We start from the raw sequence: 8,903 nt of genomic DNA on the forward strand, positions 1-8,903 counted from the left end.
AGTCACAATAAATGCCACGGAAAAGGGACTGAGGTAAAAAAAGGAAAGATGAAAGGTCCCTCAAAGGCACTGGATGTCCCCAAATCAGCTGGGTCAGATTTAACCCATGCAGAGGGAATTTGGTGAAGTGGCCTCGGAGCTGCCAGTGAGGGGTCTGAGATCTCACAGAGAACAGGCTGAGTGTCCAAACAGGACACTTGATAAACAGGAACAGGATAAACATGAGCAATGTCTCTAAAATGGGGAACGGGGAACTTGAGGGGTTCTCTGCTCAATTTAACTTCACCTCCTGAAAGGACTGCATGGATCAACAAAATCCACCTGAAAATCCTGGCAGGGGAACACGTGAAGGCAATAACCAAGGTGGGCTGGTCCAAAGCAAATGCCACCAAATGCCACCAAATGCCACCATAGCAGCTCCATGCTTGGCTGGAATACAGACCCTGCAGGTGTCAGGGGCACAATGCGGGACAGAATGAGGGATTTTGGTGAAACTCTGACACCTCCCTGAGGAGAGGCCTGAGTGGAGCTAACAATGGGATTATTCCAAGAGACACAGGTCATAGGGAGGCAGAGACAAAGGGGATTTGTTCTCCTTCAGCCCAGTGCTCCTGGGGATTTTCCTGCTAGGGAAAGCCCTGCTTTCCAACCAGGAATGGCATTTGTGATGGTTTTGTAAAAATCAACAGGAATGATGTGAAAACGTGAAAGAAAGAGGGTGATTTCCACCTGGGAACACTGTGGAGAGCAGAGGTAATGGTCTGCCAATACCAGAAATGCAGGTGCAAGAGGAAGGGATTATCCCATTGCTGCTACCAGGGGGAGAGAGGACAAGAACTCCTGGTCCTGAAACACAGCAGGGAATATTTAGGTGAGAGTTTGGGACACCCCAAGGCTGGCACTGCAGGAGTTCCCCCCTGTAGGACACAGTGCTGCTCCAGGGGAGGTTTTAAGGGCAGATGGGACTGATGGCACCAAGGCCATCAATGACCCTGCAGGGCACAGGATGGTGGGACAAGACCTGGACATCCCTGCCAGTCCTGCTTCCCGTAGGTCTGTGGTTAGAAGTGACAGCCTGTGAGCACAAGGTCCCTGAGGGGCAGTGGCAGATCAGAGCACGGCCACAGTCAGGAGCTCTGTGCAGCCAAAGGGCTCCAGAGATCAGGCGTGGAAAGCCAAAAAAGGGATTTTCCACACCAAGTGCAGGTGCCAAAGCCATTCTGAAATCTGCTTTGGCAAAGTTCACGTACAGCCTATGGGGACAGAGGGTGAGCTCGGGCAGGTAAAAATGCTCCCATCACCAACAATCCTCTCTGCTGGTTCTGGGCTTCTTCTTTCTGCCTCTGGCAAGGTCGGGATGGAAGCTCTTGAGATGGAATTTCACGTTCAGACTCGGGTGTTTATTATTTCCCATCTCTATTACAAGTTGTGACTTCTGCAGCATTCTACTCACAAGCTACAAAATGGCCAACTATCTTTCCCTACAGGGTCTTTTAAGGCTAAACTATCCAGCTAAGAAATGACACCTGAATTATTTTCAGTTTTAACCCAATAACTGATCCCTTGAAGTCCACAGGGCAGACTTTTCTGTCCAATTACAAAATACCACCCAAACCCACGGAAAAGAAGGAAGAAGAAGGTGAAGAAGAAGGAGCAGCCTCCACCCTAAAACCTCCATCTTTCCCCTCATATATTACTATATTCTAAAACCCCAAGCTCTTAAGTTTTCCATCCTGTGATATCACACACTTCTAACCAACTCCACACCTGTAATCCCAATGCTATCAATCACTTTTGGAAACCTTTTCAAATCAAATATTGTGTTTTCTTGTGGGTCTGTGCCCTTCAGCACAGAAAGTTTCAAATTCTCAGCATCCAGGGTTCCAGCATCTCTTCCCTGGCAAATTCTGCAGTGCCTGGTTCACAGTGGGGCCACTGGGCTCAGCTGCTGGCCTGGGCTAATGGCCACGAGGGGTTCCTGGCTCCCTGCTGTCCCTCCCAGCTCCTGGAGGAGCCTGGATGGCCTCAGCTCCTGCAGCCATGAATATTGATGGCCCAGCTTCATAAAATTTGCAAGGCAGGGAATGCCTGGGGGGTCTGGGCCTGCAGCCCTGCCTGGGTTGGTTTGTGGTGTTTGCTCCTTCCTCAGGGCCACATCAGCTTCTCCTAAACATCTGCTGTGGTTCCAGTGCTGGGAACATTCCCGGGATGCAGTAGGGAGGGGCATCACCTCAGATCCCAGAGCTCTTTGTTTCCCTGGAAGGACCTCCCCTTGCAGTCCTGCAGAACACCACAGGTTTTATGAGAATGTTCAACCAGGTTATAGGAATATTACCTGAAGGGTTACTTGAAGGGTTGTCCCATCTGCTGGCAGTTCAGAAAAAAAAGTAGTTTGTCATTGAAATCTAGAAAAATTAGGATAAATTCACTACTACAATTTTTGTTTCTTTCTTAGTACAATTCATAGCACTATTCCTGCCATGAATTTAAAATTTATACCTTAGGTTGCCCAGAGAAGCTGTGCCTGGAAGTGTCCAAGGGCAGGCAGGATGAAGCTTGGTTTAGGTTGGATATTGTGAAAGGTTTTTCTCCAGAGGGTGCTGAGCACTGCCCAGGCTGCCCAGGGAATGGGCACAGCCCTGAGGCTGCCAGAGCTCCAGGAACATTTGGACAATGCTCTCAGGGATGTGCAGGGTGGGATTGTAGGGGGTCTGGGCAGGGACAGGGGCTGCACTGAATGATCCCTTCCAGCTCAGGATATTCCATGGTTCCTGCTGCTAAAGCAGTGCTAAAGCTTATTATCATCTTTGCAACGTGCTCTGGGATTTATTGGTTATACACAAGTCCTAAAGGGCCAAATGTTTTCACTCCTGAGTGGTTTTCAAAGCACCAGGGAAGCCACAGCCAGCAGGAATGCTCTGTGTCACTTCCCAAGAGAGAAGCTATGTGGGAAGCCTTTGGTGCAGAGAGGGTTTGGGGATTATTTTGGGGTTTTTTGTTGTTCCCTGACGCTCTCATGACACCCTGTGGGCTTCCCCCTGTACTACTGCAGCTGCACAAACAGCCAAGAATTCCAATCTTTTCCTCCCCAATGGCTCTTCACTTCTGTCCCTACATTTTTCTCAGTGACTTTTCCTCCAGGCTGTAGCTCAGACTTTGATGGCTTTCAGCAAGGGAGTCTGGTCACTGATGGGGCTGCCCCTGGATCCCTGGCAGTGCCCAAGCCAGGCTGGACACTGGGGCTGGGAGCAGCCTGGCACAGTGAAGGTGTCCCTGCCATGGCAGGGGTGGCACTGGCTGGGCTCTGAGGTCCCTTCCCACCCAAACCATTCCAGGATTCTGTGCCTCTATGAAAAGAACAGTCAGTGCACTGCCAAGCTGGGATTCTGACTGAACCTCAGATGAAAACAGAGGCTGAATTTTATTGGGAATGTTTTCCCAAATGACAGCAGCAGAGTCAGTGCTAGAGATCTGATTGACACCTCAGGTTTTAGCTTTCTATTTTTTTTCACATTCTGTGCTGCTTTAGTGTGTGGGTCTGGGCTCCATATTATGGGATGGTGAGCTCTGTGCACAGAGCAGGGAGACAAAACAATTCCTGCTCCAGCTGGGCACCAAGGACAAATGATCCAAATCTCAGCCCAGGAGCACAAACAGGAGAGAGAAAAACAAGCAGGGTGGGAGTGCCTGGGCTAAAGCTGGGCTGGGACAATGAACTGCAAGGTGCAAATGGAGCAGAGCTGATCCCAGGGAGAGACCCCGTGCCCGGCCGTGCATTTTGGGGCCACTTTGGGTCACCTTGGGGGCAGCCCTGGCTGGGCTCTGCTGCTGCCCAAGGTGGATCCATGGAGGAGATCCTTTAATGAATCCCTGCTTTATTCTTTAGCTCTGTCCAGCCTCTGTTCCAGGACAGCCTTCCCAAGGCATCACCCAGAGCAGCTGTGGCTGAAGGAAGAGCAGACTGACAAGGGTGGGGACAAGAGAGCAGTGTCCCTCCAGGAACAGCCCCAGCACTGCAGGGGCTGCTGAAGGGCTCTCAGGGCTCCACACCCAGCACAGCTCTGAAGGGTTGGGGGGAATCAATCGAATGGAGGCCTCCAGGGTGGGTATCACAGAGCCATGGAATGGCACAGAACCATGCAGTGGTTATGGGAAGGGACCTCAGAGCCCAGCCAGGGCCACCCCTGCCATGGCAGGGACACCTCCCACTGTCCCAGGGTGTCCCAGTGTCCAGCCTGGCCCTGGGCACTGCCAGGGATCCAGGGGCAGCCCCAGCTGCTCTGGGCACCCTGTGCCAGGGCCTGCCCACCCTGCCAGGGAGGAATTTCCTCCTAATATCTGAATTATTTACAGCCCCTCTGGTTAGGTGTCCACTGGAATGTTTTCTGCTGGGAAGAGCACATGGAACCCTACTGTGAGCTGTCAGGAGAGGGAGCTGAGCTGGGATTGATGAACTGAGCTGGGCTGAGCTGAGCTGAGCTGAGCTGAGCTGGGCTGAGCTGAGCTTGGCTGGGCTGAGCTGAGCTGAGCTGAGCTGAGCTGAGCTGAGCTGAGCTGAGCTGAGCTGAGCTGAGCTGGGCTGAGCTAGGAGTGATGAACTGAGCTGGGCTGAGCTGAGCTGAGCTGAGCTGAGCTGGGCTGAGCTAGGAGTGATGAACTGAGCTGGGCTGAGCTGGGCTGAGCTGAGCTGAGCTGAGCTGGGCTGAGCTAGGAGTGATGAACTGAGCTGGGCTGAGCTGAGCTGGGCTGGGCTGAGCTGAGCTGGGCTGAGCTAGGAGTGATGAACTGAGCTGGGCTGAGCTGGGCTGAGCTGAGCTGGGCTGGGCTGAGCTGGACTGGGAGTGATGAACTAAGCTGAGCTGGGAGTGATGAACTGAGCTGGACTGGGAGTGATGAACTGAGCTGAGCTGGGAGTGATGAACTGAGCTGGGCTGGGCTGGGCTGAGCTGGGAGTGATGAACTGAGCTGGGCTGGGCTGAGCTGGGATGAGCTGGGCCAGGAGTGCTGAACTGAGCTGAGCTCTGGAGATCCCAGCCCATGCCAGCCCCAAAGGATTGGGCATGCTTTGGGAAAAGACATCCATGGATTTCCTGCTCCCCTGGGAAACCCATGGAGCCTGGCCCTGAAAGCTGCCCCTCCTCTCTCAGTGCAGGGTGGGGGTGGACAGGAAAAGCCCAGCTGCAGCAGACAGGTCCTGGAATGCAGCTGCAAGGAATGACCAAGCACCAGCATGGCCCAGCCTCCAGCTGCAGAGCCCCCAGCTGGTGCTCAGCGCATCACTGCCCAGGGAAAGGAAGTACAGGCTGCATCCTCTTGTGATCTCACTGTTTGTTACTGGGCCTGACAGCTCTGGGCAGGAGGCAAAGGCCAGACCAGCTCCTGGAGCTCCGGGGGCTGCTGCACTTCCAGCCAGGATCAGCAGCTCTGGGAATGTCTCACAGGAACATGGAAGGCTGGAACCCACCCCACTGTCAGTGCAGGTCCTGGGAGCCATCCCAGTGGAGCCTGTCCAGCTGGAGCCATCCCTGGAGCCTGTGCAGCTCCCTGCTGGGATCACCTTGGGGTGCAGCTGCTCCTTCCTTCCTTCCCTGGGATTGCAAGCCCTGGTGTTCCCTCGCTGACCCTTTTCCCATTTCCCTGTGCTCCTTCCCTGAGCCTTTTCCCACCACCTGAGTGTCTGACTGCTCCCATCCCTCAGTGCACTGAGTCATGACCTCAAACAGAGATGGAGCCACGTCTGCAGCAGCAGCAGAACCCTGGGGTGAATCCAGAGGAGCAGCTGGAAGGACGTATTTGAGGGAAGAATTTGGGATTTCTGTGGATTGCCCAGAGCACCCCCCCTCACACTGAGGGGAGTCCTGACACCTCTGCTGAGGGGAGGGCACTGTGTCCATCTGCTGCCCTTCCCAATGGGAATCAGCAATCCTCCACCCTTAATTAGATCCTTAATCATGGTCAATTCCATGACTTTTGAGGAGATCCTTGACACTGGGAATAGACAAAACCACCCCCACTGAAGGGAAGATAAATCCCCTTGCAGGGAGCAGATGTCCTCGGGTTGTCATTGCTCAGGGAATTTCCCCTTTCTCATTCTCTGTCATTTGTTGTTGTTCCACACTGCTGAATTTATTGTCAATTATTTCTGCATGGCTCATCCCCACAGCACTGACCTGTCACAGGCACCTCCTTTGGCACCTTGAGTCCTGGAGTTGTGGCTTTCCATGTGTGCCCCTTGCTTCTTCACTCTTTGTGTGCCCCAGGCTGTGTCAGCACTCATCCCTTCAGCCAGCATCAGTCAGAGAAACCTGGAACCACAGAACCAATGGGACATTAAACATCTGATTTATTCTATGTTAAATATCAACTTTAATAACACAACTGTCAGGGAGCAGAAGGAGATTCTGAGCTGGGTCTGGAACAGGCTGTGCTTGCCATGGCAGGGGTGGCACTGGATGGGCTTTGAGGTCCTTCCCACCCAAACCAGTCTGTGATTCCATGATTTCAACAAAAAAATCCCTCAATCCTCTCGAAATCAATCATTTTTGCAGCTCCCAGTGTGGCCAAATGTGCAAAGGCTGAAGCAGAAATTGCAGCTTGTTTGGGATGTTTGTGGCTGCCAAATTTCTGCTTTTGACACAGTATAATCTGTCAGTTTATGTGTGCACCATACAGCTTTTATAAATAGTAATGCAATATATAATATCTTAGACCACAGAATAATGGAGACTGTGAAAGGCTGAAATGCTTTTTCATGTCACCAACTCAGAAAATGGTGGGACATAATTAGGGGATTTCCCACATTCAGGGACTGTCTTATCTGAAAGACAAGGTAACACTGAAAAAAGAAGAATTCATTGATCCTCCTTATCAGGGAGTGAAAATACAACAGGATGGAACCACAAGAAGAAATAAAATATGTTAGTTTCATCTGCAGGATGGCATGAAGACAAGTCAAAGGTTAAAATCAAGCAGAAGAACATGTAAACTCAAAGGAATGTTAGAATATATAAACTCTTAGGAGTATGTGTAAACTCTTAGGAAGATGCAATTACCCCCATAATGTAACAGTATATAGAGAACATGGTTTTTAGTTAAGACTGTGCTTTTGGCAAATAGCCAAGCACCCAGCGCTGGATTTTATCCCTTAATAAACTTTTATAAAAATTTTAAATAGTGAGCCGTGTTTCTCACATGGGGAACTGGGGGAACCTGAGGCAGGGCTGGTGTGAGGGGGAATGGGGCTGGGGCAGGGGGGACAGTGCTGATTTTGGAGCTCTCTGGACACAGACAGAGTTTAGAAATGCTTTAGAAATGAGACACTGAATTGTTTCACACAGGGTGCAACCTGGAGGTTTCCACAAACCCAGCACAGCAAGGAGCAAAAATCGCAACATTTGTACAAATTTTCATAAAACCACCCTTCAGTGCAAGGTGGCCACCTGCCTAATGCACATTTATTTAGCAATACTCCTTTCTGTGCCCACCTGGGCTCCTTTGGGGGGCTCTGGGGAGGGGCCCCTGTTCCATTTTAAACAAAGTTCACCAAGGGTTTCATGCCAAGCAAGACGTGTCTGCTGCCCTGGGCTTGTGAACAGTCACATCCACACTTATATTTACACTGTGTGGCTCCAGGCAGGTGACAGGAGACACTGTAAAAAATGCATATTTTATGATTGGCTTTTCACAAATATTCAAATGAATGCTATATGTTTGATGTTAGAAAGTTTTGTTGTATTAATTTTCTTAAATAGTGTGTTAAATATAGTTTTAGGTTATAACATAATGTTAAAATAGAAACTATGCTGCTATCAAAGAAAGGACTCACAGCGAGATAGCAGCCACAGATCACCTGAATCTTTCAGAGAAAAAGAATTCATTGCTCCATTATCAGAAGAAACGAACTTCTTCTTGCCTTGCTCAGCCCTGAAGGTGCTGTCAGGATTGAGAGGAAGGAGCTGACCCTGCCCAGACAGAATCCTGTGTTTGAATGGAATTGATGCATCATGGAAGAGCTGTGTGAATATGCAACAGGCTGTTGTTTTAAAGGTTAATCCTCTGTTACCGTGGGTCCTTTTTCGGGCTTATTTTGCCCAGACAGAGGTACCTGGACTGTGTGTAACTCTTTTATTGTCTCGTATTGTCCTAATCCAAATTACTCCAATTATATTGCTATTTTTATAACTATTTTATTACTATTAAACTTTAAAAATTTCAAAAACAAGTGATTGGTGTTTTTCACAGACACCGCTCAACAGCAAGACCCCCACTATGCACCAAAGGCCCTTTGAGGTCGTCTCAACCACAGCCAAGACCCCGTGTGACAACCCCCTGCCCATTCTCCAGGACTCCCTGGGCGAATTATTCACTATTTCTGACTCTTGAGGCGCCACCATCGGTGTCACTGCCGAGCTGGCGGGCACCGGGCGCTGAGGGCGCGGCTGACGCTCTGAGGGAGCCGCCGCCATCTTTCTCCCTCAGCCACGGCGCCAGCGCAGACTGCGGGCACCGGCGGCGAGCGCAGAGGAGGGAGCGGAGGCTGCCGGTGGCACTTGGTGGCGCCGGGAGAGCGGAGCGGTTGCCGGTGGCAGCCGGGGGGGGACACACCGCCGCCACAGCAGAGCGGCACCGCCGCGCTCAGGCGCCCCCGCCGCCATCTTCGCTCCCCCTCAGGCGCCGCCGCCATCTTTGTTCGTCCCTCCGAGAGGCGGGAACGCGGCTGGGGGAGGGCGACATGGGCGTGGCTTCACTAAGCCCCGCCCCTCGCAGCTCCGTGGGCGGGGCCGGCGGGCGGGGTCACATGACCGCGGCCCGTGCGCAGCCGGAGCCAACATGGCGGCGGCGGCGGGCGCAGGGGCCGCCGCGCTCGGCGCCGCTCGCCTTTAAGGGGCCACCGCCCCCGCCCC

This window comes from Haemorhous mexicanus, chromosome 3 (assembly GCF_027477595.1).
Source record: "Haemorhous mexicanus isolate bHaeMex1 chromosome 3, bHaeMex1.pri, whole genome shotgun sequence".
NCBI classification, from domain to species: Eukaryota; Metazoa; Chordata; class Aves; order Passeriformes; family Fringillidae; genus Haemorhous; species Haemorhous mexicanus.